At 45.7% G+C, this 22,108-nt stretch overlaps 1 pseudogene; it reads left to right on the top strand.

Annotated features, from left to right (window-relative positions):
* Positions 1 to 12,899: 12,899 nt before the first annotated feature.
* Positions 12,900 to 13,752, top strand: LOC127212868 (sorting nexin-21-like; annotated as a pseudogene).
* The last annotated feature ends 8,356 nt before the right edge of the window (positions 13,753 to 22,108 follow it).

Raw genomic sequence — 22,108 nt, 5'->3', positions numbered from 1 at the left:
TGTAAAATGGGGCAGATTATTATCCTTTCAAGGTCAGTGAAGAATTGTGCTGGGATTTTAATGAGGATTGCATTGACTCTGTAGATTGCTTTTGGCAAGATTGCCATTTTTACTATGTTTATCCTACCTATCCAAGAGCATGGGAGATCTTTCCATCTTCTGGTATCTTCTTTATTTTTTAAAGACACAAAGTTCTTATTATATAGGTCTTTCACTTGTTTGGTAAGTGTTACCCCAAAATACTTTATGTTGTTTGTGGCTATTGTAAAGGATGATGTTTCTCTGATTTCTTTCTCAGCCTCTTTGTCGTCTAAATAAAAGTAGAGTTACTGGTTTTTTGTTTTTTGTTTTTTGTTTTTGTTTTTTTTTTTTTGAGTTTATCTTGTATCCTGCTAGTTTGCTGAAGGTGTTTATCAGCTGTAGGAGTTCCCTGGTAGAGTTTTTTTTGGGTCGCTTATGTAAACTATCATTTCATCTGCAAATAGAGAAAGTTTGACTTCTTCCTTTCTAATTGGATCCCCTTGATCTTCTTTTGTTGTCTTATTGCTTTAGCTAGAACTTGTGGATTCTAAGAGATTCATATAAGGTCCCTCACAGAAGGGGGAAGGGACAAGTTCTCCAGAGCACATGGGGGGGGGGGGTAGTGAGTGGAGAGGGAACTAGGAGAAAGAGAGGGGGAGGAGAGGAAAGCACGTGGGACTAGGAAGATTGAGTCGGGGAGGAATAGGAGACAGAAAAGAGAGAGCAGGAGAGAGAGAAAGAGAGAGAGAGCATAAAAGAGGGAACCATTATAGGATTGAAGAGGAAATTGAACCTAAAGAAATGTCCAGATACCTACAAGACTGACTCCAACTAACAATTTGAGCAACAGTGGAAAGGCTACCATAAATGCCCTTCCCTGATAATGAGATCAATGACGAATTTATCCACCATCATGGAGCCCTCATCTAGTACCTGTTGGTAACAGAAACAAACACCCACACCTAAACACTGAGCTAAACTAGAATCCAGATGCAGAGAGGGAGGACAAGACCACGCTGCAGAAACACAGAGACAGAGGACCTGAACAAGGAGGAGCTAATGGCCCCCAGACTGATGGCTGGGAATCCAGCATGGGACTGACTCAGACCCCCTGAACATGGGTCTCAGCCAGAAGGACTGGGCAGTCTAAGGGACCTCAGACAGTGGAACCAGGATGTATCCCTGGTGCATGGAAGGACCTTTGCGGACACATCCCCCATGGAGGGATACTGCCTTAACCTAGAGACAGGAGAGAAGTCCTAGTCCCTACTTCAAATGACTTGACAGATTTAGATGACCCCTCCTGGATGGCATCACCCTACATGTGGAGTGGGGGGGGGAGAATTGGAGGGGAGGGTGGTCAGGGTGCATGTGAGGGGGAGAGAGAGGGAAAGAGGAAGGGAGGGAGGGAGGGTTAGAGGGAGAGGGAACTGGAATCAATATGTAATATATATATATATATATTTTAAATAGTTTTAAAAAAAAAAAAGATGGGCCAGATTTCCTATGTCTCTCTGGCTCCCAACGTCTGCAATCTGTGTTCCTTCTTTGTATGAGTGAGGAGCTCCTGAAACAAGCCAACCAATGCCATGCCCTGGGATGGGCTCTGGACTTCCTTTTCTGCTGTGTCAAGTTCCCTGTTTGCTTTTCTAGTTGAGGCAGGGTCCGGGTGTCAGCCATCTCTTCCAGCTGTTCCTCAGCTTTCTCTAGAGTCTCTGCGGAGACTGCCTGGATGTCATCTACTGTCTTCATTCACGCTGTGTGCTGCTCCTGAAAGTAACCCTGCAGCCAGGCATGCACCCCACATATCCAGTGTCTCACAGCTGCTCTGATCTTCACAGGCACATGAGGGCTCAAGGCACTGGGTGATTAACCCTTACGTGTCTTCCCTACTGGGTCAACACAGTTCTTTTCAACTCAAGAACAGGAAGATATGCTTCGTAGGGCTTGGCTAGGAAGCGCAGGTGCCCCCAACACACACACTTCCACACTGTGGGGTTGGAGGGAACAGGCCCTCTATTAGTAATGTGGCAAAGTTGCAATAAGCAAGAGAAACCACGGAAAATCTCAGAAGTAGACACCAGAGGTGTGGCAGAAGAAAAAGCCAAATGTTAACAAATCAACAGGCATTCTTAAAATACCTGAAACTCAGAAAACAAATGCTAGATATAAATATAGATATAGACACATATATCTATACACATATAGATATATTTGGTTTTTTGAGACTGGATTTCTCTGTGTATTCGTGGATATCACGGAACTTGTTCTGCAGACCAGGCTGGCCTCAAACTCACAGAGAACCCACTGCCTCTTCCTCCCAAGTGCTGGGATTAAAGGCCTGCACCACCATCTTCCAGCCACATTAGATATCTTAAACTGAGTGCTGTGAAATATTTAAAAAGCTATCCAAACAACTAACTCAGAATAAACCAATGAACCATCCACCAAATCAATGGTGGTCCAAGCCCCAAAAGGAATTCACCAACATCCACCCAAGAGACATTGGAGGATGGTTGAGCACAAGGGGCCCATACAGGTACCTGGTGGCAATCTAGGAAATTTCTCTAATGAAAATGAACCATCGTGGGATCCCACATTCAAGTATCAAAAGCTGTTAACCCAAAATCACAGCTCTCACCTCAAGGAAAGTAAGGGACAGATTCTGGAGTCAAATGTGAGTGACAATAATCTGGGAACATGGAGTCATGTTCCCAACACCATGTTCTAAGGTGCTGACAATTTCATAAAGTTTTTACAGTTTATAGCAAAGAGACATAAACTGGAGTGCTTTCAAATGCCTTCGTGGTGTAGAGACATGGCTCAGCAGTTAAGAGCACTGGTTGCTCTCAAAGAGGACTAGGGTTGGTTCCTAGCACACATGTGGTATTTCACAACCACCCTTAACTCCATGCCAGGGCATCAGACGGTGGGGATCTGCCAACCTCTTTTGACCTCCAGAGACATCAGGAATGCATGTGGTACACGTGTCTGCAGGCAAAACACTCGCAAATATAAAATGCATCAAATTTTTAAGTATTTTATTTTATGTGTCTGGGTATTTTGCCTGCGTGTATGTCTGTGTACCATGTGCAGGGTGCACTTACATAAGAGGGGCATTGGGTCACCTGGAATTGGATGGAGTTAGAGACAGTTGTGAGCTGCTGTGTGGGGGCTACAAGTTGAACCTGGGTCCTCTGGAAGAGCAGCAAGTACTCTTATCTACTGGGCCACCTATACAGACCCATAAAGTTAATGAATCTTAAACATTAATTAAATTACATTAGTAGACAGTTATGGCAAAGTGGGGTTGCGGGCCTCACATGCTCTTGAATGACATTTTCAGATTCTAAGCTGGCGGAAGCTAGTGGTTAATACTTTCCCAAAGGGTTTATGTAGCAGTCACAAGAATGTTAGGTAAAACACGGAGGTGGGCAATGAATGATTAATAAGGGATCTAAAAAATATTAGAAGATAATGTGGTTCTGGGATGCTGCAGTACTCCAAATCTCCAGTCACGTGCGTTCAGCCAATCATCCCTGGAGAATCTCCACATGGGTGATTCTTTCTTTCAGCTCACACAGTAAAGAGGGCATCCATGTGATAGATCTGGATCAGGAAGCCCAGCTTCAAGCAGGGTGAGAAGGGCATTGAGAAACATGAAATCATTGAATAGGACTGCACAGCCCCCATCTAGCAGAAGAACACATAGAAACCAAAGTCTGGGGAGCCAAAGCAGAGGAACTTTCTCACAGACTCCAAGCTGCTCATAGATTGGGAAGAGTCTCACAGAGGTAGATAGGACATGTAAACCCCAAAGAAATGTACAGAGGAATGGCCAGCATCCGCCTGCAAAGCATATGCACTGTACCAGATCCATCAAAGGAAGATCCTGAGGGGAGAACAGAACCACTACTGCAGGGGCACTCCCAGGAGTGGGACAGGTTTCTGAGAGCTAGGGAAGCGACAAGAGGCTTGCCAGAAAGTTCTCATGTTCTTTGTTCGCAGCAGCTCTTTCCGGCCATATCTATTCTTCCCTTATTTAACATCCAGAATTAGTTTAGCCAGCTGCTACATCGCTCAGTCCTGCTGTTTTTGTCCTACATCCCTTCTATTCCTTGTTACTTTTGTTTTTCCCTTTACCTCTCTCCTGAAGAACACAGGCTGGCCTGATTTGTAGGGTCTCCATGTCCCATCCTCCTGGAAGATGGTGTTTTTAACAAAATCTCAATTGTTCAATTTTACCAATAAAGATTTGGGATCCAGATGCTGGGGTGAAAACCTCTAGCTCAGAGAGGCAGAGAAAACACCCAGCTGACCTCCCTCCTCAGCCGATGTCCCAGAACCTCTCTCCTGCCATCTCAAGTCTCCTCAAACTCAGTGCCCCTCTCCTCTACTTCCTGTGCACCTCTCTCTCCATCCTCCTGACTCCCTCTTACTCTCTATGGTTCTTTTCTCATGTCAACTTCCTGACAATTGGTCACTTGCTCCACCTCTTGACCTACAGTTGACTTCATATAATCCTGTTTACAGTATTCAAGCATAGAGCTCTTAGATTAAAGGGCTGAGCCACACCACAACTAGAAATATGTGTTTCCAGTAGTTAATACAATCTCAAGGTTCACAGTGTGATCAAATATCCTATAACAGGAGGGTCAGGCTGTTGTGTGTTATTTGCTCACACACAGCTCTACCTCTCTCGCTCCCCACACTCGTTTCCACCCCCACAGCCCCCCTTCTGTTTATGTTCCACTCATCTGCCTCTGGCACCCCCCAAACTGATCACTATGTGAGGTGGACTCATTTAAACCCTGCCTTCCACAAGATCTCCTGAGCAAATGGGGGGGGGGGTTAGGAAAAAGAGAAGGGGTGAAGGGGAGGGGACAGGAGAATAGGAGGGAGCAGGAAAATTGTGTCAGGAAAAGAATAGAAAAGAACAAAAAAAGAGATACCATAATAGAGGGAGCCATTATAGGTTTAAAGAAAAATCTGGCACCAGGGAAATGTCCAAAGACCTACAAGGATGACCCCAACTAACAATCTAAGCAATAGTGGAGAGGCTACCTTAGATGCCCTTTCCCTATAATGAGATTGGCAGCTACCTTAAACGCCATCCTAGAGACTTCATCTAGTAGCTGATGGAAGCAGAAGCAGACACCCACAGCTAAACACTGAGCCAAACTCCTGGAATCCAGTTGCAGAGAGGGAGGAGAGATGAGCAAAGGGGTCAAGACCAGGTTTGAGAAGCTCACAGAAACAGTTGATCTGAGCAAGGGGGAGTGCATGGACTTCAGTCTGATAACTGGGAAACCAGCATGAGACCGACCCAGACCCTCTGAATGTGGGTCTCAGTTAGGAGGCCTGGGAAGAGTATGGTACCTCTGACAGTGGAACCAGGATGTATCCCTAGTACAGGAACAGACTCCAGGAGCCCATTCCCCATGGAGAGATACTCCCTCAGCCTAGAGACACAGGGAAGGCCTAGGCCCTACCCCCAAATGATATGACAGACTTTGATGATCCCTCATTGAAAGCCTCACTCTCCCTGGGGAGTGGATAGGGGATGGGATGGGGGGGGTCTTGTGGGGAGAAGAGAGGATGGGAGGGACAGGGAACTGGGATTGATATGCAAAATAAGAAAAAAATATTAAAAATAAAAAAGAAATAGAAATATAGAAAAAATAAAATAAAATAAACCCTGCCTTCAACTAGACTTATTCTGCTGTTTTTCCTTTCCACTCAAGCACACAGTAACTACTAGGATCCCTTTGCTCTCTAAAATGACTGGCATGCAAGGAGTAGCTTATTGTTTTAGTGGACTCTTACTCTATTTTCATAGTAAATGGTTCACAGGTAATGTCTATTACTAAAGACAGTATTTTACTCTCAAAGCAGTGCTGGGGATCAAGTCTGCGTCACTGACAAGCAGCCCAACATGGGAAAAATCACACCTACTACAATCCTGTCTGTCTCAGAAACTATAAATAAAAGACTGGAGAGATGACTCTGTGGCTAAGAGCACTGACTGCTTCTCCAGAGGACCCAGGTTCTATTCCCAGCAACGCATGGCAGCTCACAACCTTCTGTAACTCTAGGCCCAGGGATCCTCCTCTGGCTTCTGTGGGCATCATGTATGCATGTGGTATACAGACATACATACAGGCAAGACACCCAGCACATAGATAATTAATAATAATACTTTTTAAAATATGCAAATGTTTCCACTGGAAGATATGTTCAAATCTTTGTTTTAATTATTCAACAACCAAACTCCAAGTGTTTTTCTAGTGGAAAACAAAAACCAAAAAATGTAACTCCTCCAAAATTCCCAATCCCACAGTAATTGTCCCCAATGAAAGTGACTTAGAAGAAACAGAAGACAAACAATGCAAAAGCATGGTAGTAAATTAATGTGGTTTAATAAGGATCAGGAAAAACAAATAGGCCAAATAGATGCTTATTCAGGGAGAAATAACTTACAACAGAGACAGATGAACACCAGCAGGTTCCTGGTCCCAAGGACGCCTCCAGATGCTCTTCTGTCCCTGTGCTGCAAGCCAGAGAGCTCCAGGACTCCTTCCCCAGACCTAGTTCCCCCAGGTAATGTCCGCCCCGTCCCCATCCCCAATGGGCATGGTGCGGACAAAGTGAATATGTCACTACAGTAAGTAAGTTCAAGTAAGTCAAAGAGGACACAAACTCCTGGATGAATTCCAAGACACAGACAAACGTGAATGAAACATGGAAGTCAATTCAGGATGTGAATACATAACAATAAAGAGATATAAATGCTGACTACAAAACAAACTGAAATGAAGCTGGAAATGAAAATTTCAGGAGGTCAAATGTAAGCTCAGTGAAAGCCTCTTTAGTGGGATAGATCACCATAAAGACAGACAATCGGGCTTCACAACAAGGGAAAGGAATCGGTACACTCAGTCAAGAACAATGTTTTAAGCACACAAGTGGGACACGCGGGATTTTGAGATGCTACAAAAACAGAACCTAGGAAGTGTGGCCCTAGAAAATAGGAAGAATCAAAGACATGGAAAAGATTTTCAACACAATCATAGCAGAATTTTCCCCAAATCTAGAGAAAGAGAAGCCTGTTCAAGGTCAAGAGGCATATAGAACACCAAATAGACATAACCAGAAAAGAAACTCCCAAAGCCATCTCTAGAAAGGGCATGGTAATGAGCTCTTCATGCTGACAAGATAGGTTACTAATTGCAGTCTCCTGCATTTTTTAATTCAAGCTCTTACAGCTATAAACTTTACTCTTAGGACTGCCCTGGCTATTTCTCTGGAAACATGTGGATAGTGCTCTCATTTCATGGTTTCTGGGAACATTATCTATTTCTATGTCCCCATTTCTCTGTATATGTGTGTGTGTGTGTGTGTGTGTGTGTGTGTGCATGGATAGGGTTCCATGAACATGTGCAAATGTGTATGTCGCCAGTGGTCAACACCAAGTTTCCTCTGCTGCTCTCCACCTTATTTTTTGAGAGAGCCTCACTCACTAAACCTAAAGCACACCAAATCAAAACCAGCTGGCCAAGAATCCCCCGGGATCCTCCTGTCTTCCTCTTCTCAGTGGTTGAATCACAGGTTCATGCCACGAAACCCACCCTTGTTTGTGGGCAGGCACTGGGGATCAAAACTCAGGTCTTCAGTGAATCATCACCCAAGCCCCTTGCGCTAGCTAGCTCTTTGTCAACTTGACACAAGCTAAGAGTCATCTGAAAAGAAGGAACTTCAGTTGAGAAAATGCTTTCATCAGATCAATCTGGAGGCAGGACTGGGGAGGATTTTCTTGGTTGATGTAGGAGGGCCCAGCCCACTGTAGGTGATACTATCGCTTTGCAAGTGGTTCTGTGCCACAGACCGTAAGATCACACAGTAATTATACAGCCATTATTTCCTGACACGACCCACTAGAGCCATGGGCTCTGTGTAGAGGTTTTTAAACCAATACGAGGGTCATATTTGGTGTTACAGTCTTATGAATAAAAGTGGCTCTTTCTTGCCGTAGATTCTTCCTGTAGCTTATTCCTTTCTGTAACAAACTTGGGATTTACTTCCCACAGTTCAGCACTATCTGATCATTTACTGGGCACAACTTCTCCATGAATTTGGAGTTTACTAATTACATTCCCTAGCTATGTGTGAAACCTGTCGTTCATTACCAGGCCCTAGTTTACTGATTACATTCCTTAGCTGTGTGTGAGGCCTGTTTCCACTATCAGGCCCTTGTTTCCCTCTCTCATGTAATTGTAGACGTCTGCCTTTCTGCAATTATCCTTACTGATTTGGTCAGTGTTTAGGGCCCAGGCAAAAGCACTCCATCTAAGACATTCCCAGATATCCAAGGACATAGAATTACTACACACCCAAAGCTGTTGATTCATAGCTGCCCAGATGGATAGAAAAAATAAGCATGCCCTAGCTTTACCTCACTGGCAGACAGAGAAGAATAACCTAACTAACCGCGCACCAAAAGCTTCTCAAGCTTCTTACATTCACCTTCATCCCAGTTATTGACCCAAGATCTCAGCTCAGAGATTTACTGCTTGTGTTTCCCCTGAGAAGATAACGGCAAAGGAAATCAACCCATCTGCTCACCCTCAGGTGAAAAGTAACCTTTCCTGAAGGCCTGTGCCCACTGAAGCCCGAGCACTGGAAGGGCCAGGTTCAGTTGCTTGTGCAAATTAAACTTAGATCCTCTCCTTGACTGACACCCCTAAGCAACTGATGCTAAAAGCCTCCCTTAGCAGGAAACTATAGTGAAAGTGCAGACAGCAGACCAAAAGCTGCTTGCTTGCATTCCTCTGTTTAGTTGCCTGGTTACCCAGTACTCCCTGTGCATGCTGGGAGAACAGCAACTGCTGAGTGAAAAGACAATCTTTGCCTTCCTCGTGTTTTTACTGAATATAAACTTTTAGCTTTCTATTTAACCACTTAAAAATGTAGCATAGCAGCCGGGCATTGTTGGGGCACACCTTTAGTCCCAGCACTCGGGAGGCAGAGGCAGGCGGGTCTCAGTGAGTTCTAGGTCAGCCTGGTTTACAGAGCTAGTTCCAGAACAGGCCCCAAAGCTACATAGAAACTCTGTCTCAAAAAAAAAAAAAAAAAAAAAAAAAAAAAAAAAGAGCATAACACACCAGTCGCCCTTTCTAGAATTCTCTGATGATTCAATCTTTTAACTAACCTCCTTCCCTCTTAAGGAGTTCACAGACTGCCAGGACTTGCCCTATGTGAAGATTCTGACCTGTCTTTTAATGGTGCAAAAGAATTACAGCCCTGGAACCCCCCCCTAGGGCTGTAAAATTGCTGGTCGTAATGATACATAAACTGGGAACATTTGTTGAGAGATATGGAGAATAATAAAGAGACATGGATAGAAGGATCATGTTGTAAGTAGTTTCTTTTTTCCCTCCGATTTTAGTTCCTTCGCTTATTTGTGGCTCCTTTTTTTTAACCTTGAGCGAAGATTTTTAGAAGCTGGCCTTCTAACGCTTTCGATAGTCCTGAAGTACATAAGAAAACAGTCTGAGCAAGCAAGGAGGTCCACGCCTATAAACAGCGCTCCTCCACCGCCTCTGCATCAGCGCCTGCCTCCAGTTCCTGCTCTGACCTCCCTGAATGGTGGACTCAAGATGAAATAACCCTTTCCTGCCTGGTTTGCTTTTATCACGGCAACTGAACCCCTAACTGTGACATCCATACTGCTCTACTTCCATCAATTATTCCCTGTTCATTCAAAAAGCCTGTTGTTCAATCTCCAAATATTTATGTGCTATTGATTTCTAACTTTATTCCTTTGTTGTCTGATAAGATACAAGGCATTGTCTTAACTTTCTGTGTTTTTAAGGCTTATTTTGTGGCCTATAACGTGATCAGTTTTTAAGATGGCTCCATGGGCTGCTGAGACTTATTCTCTCTCTATTCAGGAAGATCATTTGTAGATAACTATTGAATCTGGTTGGTCTTTGCTGTGCTTGGTTCTGAAGTTTCTTTGCTGATTTTAGTTTTAAAGAGCTGTCTAACCATGAGAGTGGAGCACTGAAGTCTCCCCTGTTACCGTATCAGGACCCTTTGTGAATTTTGATGTTTCTTTGACAAAACTGGGAGCCACAATATTTCACAACTGTTAAATCTTCCTAATGAATCATTCCCCATTCCTAATGAATGTTTTCCCTGGACCAGCAGGTCATTCTTCAGTGACAGGACCTTGAGAGGAAGGACCAAGGATGAGGGAATAATAAAGAAGAGAAGAAAGTTTGGGATCATTCTTGCCAAAATTGATGGCTCATGCAAGCAAGTTTATCAACTACTGCATCTTATATACAATTTTCAGGGGAGAATGAGAGTCAACAGAAGCTATCATATCATGAGACAGTCAACCAGAAGCTCATCAAACAATGTTGCACAAAGGGAACAAGGATATCTCAAATGCCTCACAAACCCAACACACAGCAGTCTTTGGAGTGATAACCACAGTCCTTTAGGGGTAGGAGCTGAGTTCCCAGAATCCAAAGCCACAGCTTCCTCAATTCCCTGGCCTGCCTCTGCCCTCCCAGTGCTGGGATCAAAGGTGTGTGCCACCATGCCAGACTAGTATTGTGCTTTTAGTCCAGATTTTCCCTTAATGGGATGATGTGGTTTCTCCCTCCCCAGGGATCATTTGTATCAGGGACCACCAGAGTGAGAAGGGTCCTCTAGTCTCAGCAGTTCAGACAAGTAAGTGTGTCCTTCCAGAGGAGGACAGAGCATAGGCAACTCTCCCTCAGGATTTCTTAGCTAGAGCTCTCCCAGCCACCCTCTCGGACTCCCAGAAAGTTGCAGCACTGCCTGAATGAATTGAGAGACTAAGTCTTCTATGGGCAGAGTGTTATGTGATGTGGGCTCTGAACTATGTAGAAGACCCACCCTCCTGAAAAGCCTGTGTGTGCCAGCAGCTCGCTGGTTTTCACAGTATAACATCTCACTGGTTTCTACAGCATGGCTCTCCCCTTGGAGTCATGTTCTCTGGCTGGTAATCTGGTGTTCGGGTTTCCTGGCCATGCTTCACATATTCTCTGACTTGTACTGACTCTGTGGCGGTCTCCTCTGTGTAGTCTTCACCAGCCCAGTTCTATCTGAATTCCTGGTGCCGCTCCTGCATGAAGATCGGTAGAGATAAGTAACACTAATCTGCCGAATGCCACCATGGCAGCAGCAGTAGGGTCCAAGTTCATTAATGATGCAGCTCCCAGGAGGCAGCTCACTGGCAGCAACATTTGAGGCTGACACACAGTGTGGCTGTGGCAGCCATGGCTCCAGCGGCTGCATTGGTGGGAGCAGTGGTGATGGGCGCTCAGGCCCATTCCTGGAGACATTCAAGGAGCTGGAAGGAGCAGCTTAGCCCCATGGCAACCACAACCCTCACTATACAGTCACCCCTCACTCAGGTCCAGCTTCTAAGCTTCCATGTTACCCACAGTCTTAATCATCTTGTCCTAAACATATTGGTTAAACATCTCTAGTGTTCCACCAAGAAACAAACATCCTTGGGGCTTATACTGATTATATGTATTAGGCAGAATATATCCAAAATTTATCAAATTTAAAATGGGGGCTGAAGATACGGTTCAGTTGGTGGAGCACTTCCCTAACATGTACAAAGCCCAGACTGAACTCAGTCCCCAACACTACACACACTGGGTGAGCTAGTTCACACCTGTCATCCCACTACCCAGAAGGTGGACGCAAAAGGTCAGGAGTTCAATGTCATCCTTGACTACCCTGGTATACATGAGACCTTGTCTCAAAAAAAAAATCTAAATATTAAAATGGAGCCCTCTTTTAAAAAGATTTATCTTTTATTTTATGTATATGTGTTTGTATGTATATACCACATGCATGCCAGAGGGTCTCCGATCCCCTGGAACTGGAGTCACACAAATCATGAAACTGGGTGTTGGGAACTGAAACTGAATCCTGGTACTCTATTAGAGCAACAAGTGCTCTTAACCACTGAGCCATTTTTCTAGCCCCCAACTGTTTTCTAGTTTTCTTGATTGTTTTTTGGGGGGAGGAGGGGAATAGGGTTTCTTTTTGTAGTCCTGGCTTCCCTGGAAGTAGCTTTGTAGATTCACAGAAGATCCACCTGCCTCTGCCTCCCAAGTTCTGGGATTAAAGGCAGGCGCCACTACTGCCTAACTAGTTTTACTTTTTTATGTATCAATTTTATCTTAGAAAATATATGCCTACGGGGCTGGAGTGATGGCTCAGAGGTTAAGAGTACTGGCTGCTCTTCCAGAGGTCCTGAGTTCAATTCCCAGTAACCACATGCTGGCTCACAACCATCTGTAATGAGATCTGGTGCCCTCTTCTGACCTGCAAGGGTATATGTAGACAGAACCCTGTATATATCATAAATAAATCATAAAAAAAAAGAAAATTATGCCTTAAATGTTCTCACTTAAGAGACATTTAGTGGTGTTTTGTTTTGTTTTTTATCAAAAATGTATGAAATGGGATAGGCACATGACTAGTAGAAGAGTGTTTGTCTAGCCTATGTGAGACCCTGGGCCCACCCTCAACACCACAAAGAAATCTGGTGATAATGGAGTCAGGCACATCCATGTATTGAGGAGCTTCGAGATGCTGAAAGGAATAATCTAAGCACTAAGAACACTAACAGGGCTGAGGAGATTGCCCAGCAGGTAAAGCATTTGCTACACAAGCATGAGAACCTCAGTTTGGATCTCCTGCACCACCCAAAAGCCAGGTGTGATGGTGTGTGCTTGGAATACCAGTGCTGGACAGGTAACATCAAGGGGATTCGTGGACTTGGGGGACAGCCAATCTAGCCCAGTCAGCCAGCTCCAGGTACAATGAAAGACCCTGCCTCACAAATAAGGTGGAGGGGCTCTCTCCTGGCCCTGGACTCTGGTGCGCTCCCCGCACCAGATTTCTGGAAGAAGTCTAGGAACACCCTAGTTCCACAGCGGCTGCTCTTTGAAGTGACTAGCGCCAAAGTCGTCAAGGACCCTCCCTCCAACTCTACACCTCTCTGTGATGGGCCCAGGGCCACCAGATCACCAGCCAGCCCAGATCTCCTGCCGCTACTCGGACTTCGAGCGGCTGCACAGAAACCTGCAGCGCCAATTCCCGGGCCCATGGCTGCCATCTCCTCCCCCCACCCCCACCCCCCTGCGGCGGAACTTCACTACAGAAACCAATGCCCGCCAGCCGGGCTTTTGAACAGTTTTTGAGCCACCTGCAGGCAGTGCCCGAGCTAGCCATGCTCCAGACCTGCACTACTTCTTCGTGCTGCCTGAGCTGCGGCAGGCGCAGAGCCTCGCCTGCATTGGCCTTTATGGTGAGGCTCTGGCGCTCTGGGCCAAAGCCTAGCAGCTGCAGATTCAGTTGGGCGCCGGTTCTGGCCCAGACCGCCCCCTGTTGACTCTGGCAGGGCTGGCTGTGTGCCATCAGGAGCTGGAGCATCCTGGGGAAGCTCGAGCCTGTAGTGAGAAGGCATTGCAGCTGCTGGGGGACAAGAGACCCCCAACCTTTCTTGGCATCCTTTCTAGAGACTCACATGCTGCTCTCCTGACAACGGCACACTGAGGCCCAACTTCAGTCCCTACCGGAGGCAGGCCTTACCCCCATCCCACCCACCCCACCCCACCCCCCATCCTCAAGGAGTGGTTTATCAAAGAGGTGCTGGACTTTCACCTGTCTTAAGGGCATTCCGGGAGAGGGGCTGCCCCAGGTCAGGGGGCTGGAGGCCATAGAGGATGCAGTGAGCAACTAGGGGATGGAAAGGGTTCTGGGAACCCCTAAAGTAGTTCCAGAAAGAGTCTGCAGCAGACTGAGAGGAACTTCGTCAAGTGAGGCTGGACTCCCAACAGGCTTTGGCTGGGGTTACCCTAGGATGATACAAGGAGGAAGTTTGGATACCGGCTTTTCGGCCTAGTACAGCCAGATCAATGTTTCCTTTTCCATGGGCCTCTGCATCAGTAAAACAGCTTGGCTGAAGGGCTGGGGACTACTACTGGAGTTTAGAGACAGGAGGAGGGCTGTATTTCTGCCCAGGGAAATGAAAGGTAAAGTACTCCCGTGTTAGCAATTTCTTTCTTGGATATGAGAGGTAGGCAGCCCAGCTCTCAGCTGTGACTCCTGCCTCAGGAAAGGCAGTAAAAGAGTTCTTTAAAGTCCCAGGCCAAGCCAGATATCTTTGACTACAGCTCACTCGCGGATGCCTGAGGCTTCAATCGGATCACACCCTCCTGGGTGCAGGTCCTGACGCCACAGCCGCCCACGCACTAGCCCTCTAGAGCCACCTGTGGACGGGGAAGGTTGAGGTTGGCCTCTGCTTCAGTACAAACTTGCTTTGCCTGTGGAAGGGGTTGACACAAGGCAGAGCTGCCCCACACAGGGGTGCATTGGAACAACCCGTGGTGAGCCTGTTATAGCCGCAGGGGGAGGGGCTACCCCTCCACTTGATGGCCTAAAAGCACTTTCACACATCTGATCACAGGGAAAGGCGCTCTGACATCAGTCTCCACAGGCTTGGCCAAGCAGACTGCTGCTTCTCAGGCCACTGGTCAGAAATCCCCTTCTTCCCTTTTATGATAAGCCAAGCAAGTCCTCCCTGCTGGTCCTCCACCACCAAGGGTAGAGGGTAGCTCAGAGAGGACCTGAGACCATGAGGTACGACCTCCTTCCCTTTCCATCTAGAGGTTCTTAGCCTTGGTGGCTATCCTTAGGAAGCTAACTTGGGCTCTCTTTACACACAGCAGAGCCCACTCTGGTCTAACTAGCCAGTAAGACAGTACACTAAATGACGCTAAAGTTCAAAGAGGCTCAGGCTTGGCCCCAAGGAGCAGGTCAAAGCTGACTGAGTGTCCTAACTCCAAGGTCAGGAATCTTGTCCTATGATGCTGGTAGTTTCTGAGTAACCCTTTCCTGGCTGTAAGGGATTGCTTAAGTTTTCTTTCTTTAAAGTGTACTTCATCATAAAAGAGCTAGGGCTCTAACATTAGACATCAGTGAGTCTGGGTTTCTCATGGTTCCCTACAAGAGCATCCTTAGAGACCACTGAGTACCCTGCCCCATCCTGCCAACTCAGGGAGCGCCTTAAAACAGTTTACAGCTGGGCATGGTGGCACTCACTTTTAATCCCAGCACTCAGGAGGCAGAGGCAGGTGGTCTACAGAGCTAGTTCCAGGACAGCCAAGGCTTCATAGAGAAACCCTGTCTTGGAAAAGCAAAACCAAACAAACAAAAAGAGCATTTCCTGGACCTGATCCAGGACCCACTGGGGCAGAATGCAATCTGTTTAGAAAAAGCTCCCTCAACTAGGAGCCTGGTGGCTTACTACGTTTAAATAGTGCTGTCTAACATAACCTGTTTATTCAGAGAGAAAAACTAAGAAGCAGGGCATGATGGCTCCTGCACTTGAGAGGTGGAGGCAGGGGGATCAGGAGTTCCAGGACAGACTCCACACCATATAAAGTTCAAGACAAGCAGGGGTTACATGAGACCCTGGTTGATTTAAGAGAGAAAAAAAAAAAAGGCTGGGGTGCAGTAGCACAAAGATATTCACAGTAAGTTCTAGGCAAGTCACAGCTCCATAGTGAGATCTTACCCTTACCCTTCCCTGCCCTTCCCCAAAAAAGAACCTTCAGAAAGGAGAAATGTGGTTTGGGTATCTGCACTGGGTATCTGAAATAAACACAATCATTCCTGTCCAAAAAAAAAAGTGAAAGGTTGTTGTTGTAAGTTTTCCGGCCCGGCAGGGTCCTGCTGCCCTTGATCCCCAAATAAACACACAAGGCTTATATTAATTATGAAACTGTTGCTGGTGGCTCACACTTCTTATTGGCTACTTCTGTCTCAATTATTAACCCATTTCTATTAATGTATGTATTTCCACATGGCCTTGGCTTACTGAAGAACACTGTGCATCCTCTCTTCCTGGGTGCTACATGACTACTCTGTCTGCCTACATTTCCCAGAATTCTCCTCACCTCCTAGTTCTGCCTATACTCCCTTCCTGGCCAATCAACCAATCAGTGTTTTATTCATCAACTAATCCGAGAAACACATATACAGAAGGGCAACCCCCATCAAATGGTGATCGAGGGAGGCCTCAGGCTTCCACTTGTACATGCACACACTTGTATCCACATACACACAGAAGCATGTACATACATACACAGAAAATAAATCAATACATACAAATATATAGGCATGGGAAAGAGTTCAAAACATCATAAATTCTAAGGTAAAATTTATTTTAGTATAAATTTTATCTAAGAATATTTAGGTAAACTTAAGCACACAAAAACTGATTTATAAAATGTGTCAAGATTTTGCAGCAGGCCAATGTACCAAGAATGATGGCTGCCAAGGGTTCAGCCATGAAGAGAACATCTGTATCGCCCCCTCCAAGGTCATGCAACATCTCAGGGAGTGGGGGGCTCTAAGAGCCAGAGGAGTAGTTGCATGGCCAGAGGGGTGACAATGACTTCTGCACTCTTGAACTCAGAGCAACTGGGATTACTGTATAAGACTGGGCCTGTAGACCCGGACTGGGGGATGCCTGAGGCCCTACCCCTCCCGAAGGGTTTGTGGGAGAGGGAGGGACATGTTCTTCAGTGGTATAGCCACAGAAAGGTGCCCGTGCTACTATACACAAACTCCCACCCGTGTTCCTGTAAGCATCCCTAATGAAACTCACTGGGTCATTTTTTAAAAAAGACACAAAAGGAGAAGAGACGCCAGCAGAAGTGGGACAATGACAAGACAAGGTAACAGAGGAGGTGAATGCGCTCAAAATACATCATGCGCCAGTGTGGAAATGTCATAAAGAAAACCACTATCGCAGTAGTTAATAAGTGCTAACAAAAACATTTTAACACATTCCACATTATTGCTATCAACTGATTTTACAACTAAATTATAAACCCATTAGTGGATCAAGCCACTGATCAGACCACAGCCCTTGTATTGATTGGGTGGTTTTACTTGACACAAGCTAGAGTCATCAGAGAGAAAGGAGCCTCAGCTGAGGAAATGCCTCCTTGAGTTCCAGCTGTAAGGCATTTTCTCATTTAGTGGTCAATGGGGAAAGGCCAGCCCATGGTGGGTCATACTATCCCTAGGCCGCTGGTCCTGGGATAAAGAAAGTGGGCTGAGCAAGTCATGGGAAGCAAGCCAAAAAGCAACTCCCCTCCATGGCCTCTGCATTAGCTCCTGTCTCCAGGATCCTGCCCTGTTTGAGCTCCTGTCCTGGTTTCCTTTAGTGATGAACAGCGATGCTGAAGTGTAAACACTTTCCTCTCCAACTTGCTCTTTGGTCATGGGGTTTATTGCAGCAATAGAAACCCTAAGACAACCCTCATGGCCAATTTACCTCTCACTGTCTGGACCACATTGGGCACACTTCACATCTAAACCCTAACACCAGCGTAGTTGTTTGGGATGGAAAGACCAGAAAATGCAAGGGCACTGAGGAGCAAAACAACTCAATGAAACTGAATCAGTATGGCTGCAGTATGAAGATGAATGGGGGTGTTTCCCTTTTTTAATGTAAGTACGTACAATGGCCAGAATCACTCAATACATAGCTTACCATCACTTTAGGCACACAAGGGTAAAGTTACATTTAACTTCTCTATGCTGGAGATGTAGGTAACCATACAACACCTTCGAGATTCTGTAGTGACTGAGATAGTTCATAAAGCACTTAGCTATTGCAAAACAAGGAATCAATGGTTCAAAAACGTAGACAGTGAGGCTGCACTCGGTTTGGGGTTTCCGACTTTCTGAATCTGCATGAGATTACAGAATGAAGAGCTTGGTCCTCCAGGTACATTCAGTCTCCCTAAATTTGTTCTATGCAGGTTGTCTCCCTACCATCTGACTCTCCATTTGCCCCTTATCCAATGACTCCTCCACTCCATATCCCAGAGGGTACCTACCCAGGTGGGGAACAATACCATGCTCCAGCTCTTGCCATCCCATCTCCTCCAGTGGTAGCCAGAGTGAGACCAGGCATCCGGACACAAGTGCAGGGGCTGGGATGGGGCTGCACAGTTAATGGTGGCAGATACTTACATAGAGCTTGCCAAGTGCCAAGCCTTCTTCCATGCGCGCCATTTATTTCCATCAGTGATGAAACCTACAGAAACTAACCATAGACCATTGATTATTCAAGCCACTTCACTGTCACAATGACTCTGTGATGTACTGCTTTCCTCATTTTTCGAGCCAGGCGGTAGTGGCACACACCTTTAATCCTAGCACTTGGGAGGCAGAGGCAGGTGGATCTCTGAGTTCGAGATCAGCCTGGCCTGCAGACTGAGTTCCAGGACAGCGGGGGCTCTCAAAGAAACTCTGTCTGGGGGTAGGGAGCAGGAAGAGTCGTCTTTGCCATACATTCAGCTCAAGGCTATCTTAAGCTATATGACATCCTATCTCAAAACACACAAATAAGCCTGGGGCATTTAATCCCAGAATTTGGGGAGAGAGGCAGACAAATCTCTGTGAATTCAAGGCCAGCTTAATGTACATAGTAAGTTCCAGAACAGCCAGGGCTACGTAGAGACGAACAAATAAACAAAAAAGATCTCAGATGACCTTCATGTCTTTCTTCAGGGTCCCCTTCATCAGCAAGTCTGAAACACATTATTCCAATTGTAGAGAAAGCATGCCCTCTAGTGGTCTCACAGTGACATTTCTTTCCTGCCATAGCATAGTGTCAGAATGAACAAGAATTTTTTTAAAATACTGAAGGGGGATAGGGCAGGAGGGGAGGGAGAGGGAACTGGGATTGACATGTAAAACAGGCTTGTTTTTAATTTAAATTTAAAAAAGGAAAAAATAATGAAAAGCAAACAAAAACATCAGTAGTAGCCCTTTTTATGCCAATTCTTAGAATGTGATATTATTAGATTGATGGAACAAAGCATGAGCTCACAACAGACAATCATTTTACTTCTGACTCAAATGAAAATATTACAAGCACACTAGACATTTTTAGAATATGTGCTGTCCTCATATCTTGTATATTTCAAAAGTAAACTAGGAATGGACAGAGGAATGAAGGAGAGAGAAAGGGAGGAGGGAGGGAGGGAGGGACCACAGCCTTAAATATGTTCCAGTCTTCAAGAACCAAAAAGTAGGGTGTGATGGCACAAGCTTTATCCCAGGTTTTAATCCTTGAACTCTGAGTTTGAAGCTACCCTGGTCTACACAATGAGTTCCAGGAGAGCCGCCGCCATTTACAGAGACCCTCTCTCAAAACACAAAATAAAACAAAATAAGTAAATAAACTTCACCCTCCTCTCTAACCTAGGGCTGGGGGCATGGCTCGGTGGGTAAGAGCACTGGCTGCACCAACATCCACAGAGGAGAGTCAGACAGACACTCACCTATGACCAGCATGGAAGAAATGGAAACTGAAGGGAGTCTGGGACTTGTTGCCCATCAGTCTCACTGAAGAACAAGCGAACGGCAAAGCCCCATTTTCACTGACTGAGCCTGTCTCAAGGGGAGAGATGCATGTGGTAGATCAGGGCACCCCAAATCTTCCTCTGACCTCTATGTTCTCTCTCTCTCCCCCTCTCTCCCACACACACACACACACACACACACACACACACACACACACACACACACACACGGCCCCCAGACCTTGGTAGATCCCCAGGCCTTAGCACAACTGACTTCATGACGGAGGTATCATTCAGACTGTAAAACTCGGCATGCAGACAGCACCACCTGCCAAAAACTAAAATAAAGTCTTGAGCCATTGAAGTCCACAGTTCTGGCAAAGCCTTTTGGCTTCTGGAGTTCTGTTTCTGGCTAACTGTTCTTGTTAACTGAAATATGTCAACCAGGATGCGGGTTTTGTACTTAAAAGTTCGAGACTGGGATTCTGAACACCCAGTGTAGTCACCAACTGACTAATAAAGACTTTCTATTGGCTGGAATCCATGTCTGAGCCGTCTTCTCTGGTGGACAGCCCACAACCACACACAGAGGTGTACATCACACAGCAAGGAGAATATTATTTAAGCTTTAAAGGTGCTGGGAAGATGGCCCAACAGTCACAGTGCTTACTTCTTTCACAGAGGGCCTGAATCAGTCCCATGTCACACAGCTCCCAGGCACTGTAACAATTCCAAGAGAACTGACACTTTCTTCTGACCTCCACAGACATGTGCACACAATAGTAATAATAAATCTCTAAATAAAGTTATAAAGAATATATATTATATATAAATTTCTGGTAGATAGGTAATCTTTCTGAGATATTTACACAGAAGAAAGACTCCTGGATTATATAGTATTTATTCTTTTAGTTTGTTTTTGTTTTGTTTTGGTTTTTTTGGTTTTTCAAGGCAGGGTTTCTCTGCATTGCTTTGGAGCCTGTCCTGGAACTAGCTCTGTAGACGAGGCTGGCCTCAGAATGTCTGCCTCCCGAGTGCTGGGACTAAAGGCATGCGCCACCAACACCCGGCTTATTTTTAGTTTTTTAAGATCCATTTGATTTTATGCGTTATGTGTATGTATGTGCACTGTGTGTGTGTAGATGCCTGCAGAGGTCTGAAGAGGGCATCAAATCTCTTGGAATTCATCCAGATTCCCTGCAAGAACAGCAAATGGTCTTAACCCCTGAGCCATCTCTCCAGCCTGTTTTTAATTTGTTGAAGAGCTGCATACTGATGTCAGTGATGGCTGGGACATTTGCTTTCTCACCAACAATATGAAAAGTGTCCCTTTTCTGCACTCTTCACCAACATTTGCTTTATTTACTCTCTCTGTGTCTATGTGTGTGAACACAAGAGCCACAGCACAGGAATGGAGGTCACAGGACTAGGTTCTCTCCTTCCCTCATGTAGGTTTCAGGGATCAAACTCAAGTATTCAGGCCTGGGGGCAAGCACCTTTATTTACTGAGCCCAACAGTTGCTTCTTTTATTATTATTATTGTTATTTACATTCCAATCCCAGTTCCCCCTCCCTCCCGCTCCCTTCACTCCCCTCTCCTCTCATCTGCTCCTCGGAGAGGGTAAGGCCTCCCCTAGGAAGTCTAAGTCTGTCCCACCATCTTGTTGAGGCAGGACTAAGGTACTTCTCCACCCCCACCACACCCCTGTGTCTAGGCTGGGCATGGTATCTCTCCATATCGAATGGGCTCCACTAAGTCAGTTTACGCTTTAATGTTAGATCTTGAACCCACTCATACATTGTCCCAGTCACACCATTGTCACCTATATTAAGGGAGTCTAGTTTGGTCTTATGCAGGTTCCCCATAACACTTGCTTATTTATTTATTTACTCTGTGTGTGTGTGTGTCTTAGTTGGAGTTTCTACTGCTGTGACAAAACACCATGACCAAAAAGCAAGTTGGAGAGGAAAGAGTTTATTTGGCTTACACTTTCATATCACTGTTCATCATCAAAGGAAGTCAGGACAGGAACTCATATAGGGCTGGAACTCAGAGGCAGAAGCTGATGCAAAGGGGTGCTGCTTACTGACTTGCACAGCTTGTGTCAAGTTGACCAAAATTAAAAAAAAATAAAAAATAAAATAAAAAAAAAAAAACAGCCAGCAGTGTCCATGGCACACATGTGATGAAGACAACTTACAGGACCAAAAGTCAGGTAATCAGGCCGGATGGCAAGCACTCGCCTGCTGAGCCATCTCACTGGCCTTTTTGACTTTTTGATACTAGTCATGCTTCATTTCCATACTATAAAATTTTCTTCTCCTTTTCACAGTGCACCATCACCTGAGCTGCTCTTGTGTCTGTGCACTTTACCCAAAGTGCCATTGCTGCACGGGTCACCAAGGCCCTTTCTGTAAGTTCTGAAGGGGGTGAGGGAGAGCTGAATGATAAATGTCTGCCACAGCCCTGTTTCTTAAGACTGACAAGTGCATGTGCCCTCTTACTACTGATGGCCCTTTTGTCCTGGGCCAGTTAAGTTAAAAAGGCAAACGAGGCTGGGACTGTAAGCGGTGAGGCACTTGCCCAGCATGCACAAAGGCCTGGGTTTAACTCCTACCATTGGTAGAGAGAGACAGGA

This window comes from Phodopus roborovskii, unplaced genomic scaffold, assembly GCF_943737965.1.
Source record: "Phodopus roborovskii unplaced genomic scaffold, PHOROB, whole genome shotgun sequence".
NCBI classification, from domain to species: Eukaryota; Metazoa; Chordata; class Mammalia; order Rodentia; family Cricetidae; genus Phodopus; species Phodopus roborovskii.
The sequence above is the reverse complement of the archived record's forward strand: the minus strand, read 5'-3'. Positions and strand labels throughout refer to the sequence as shown.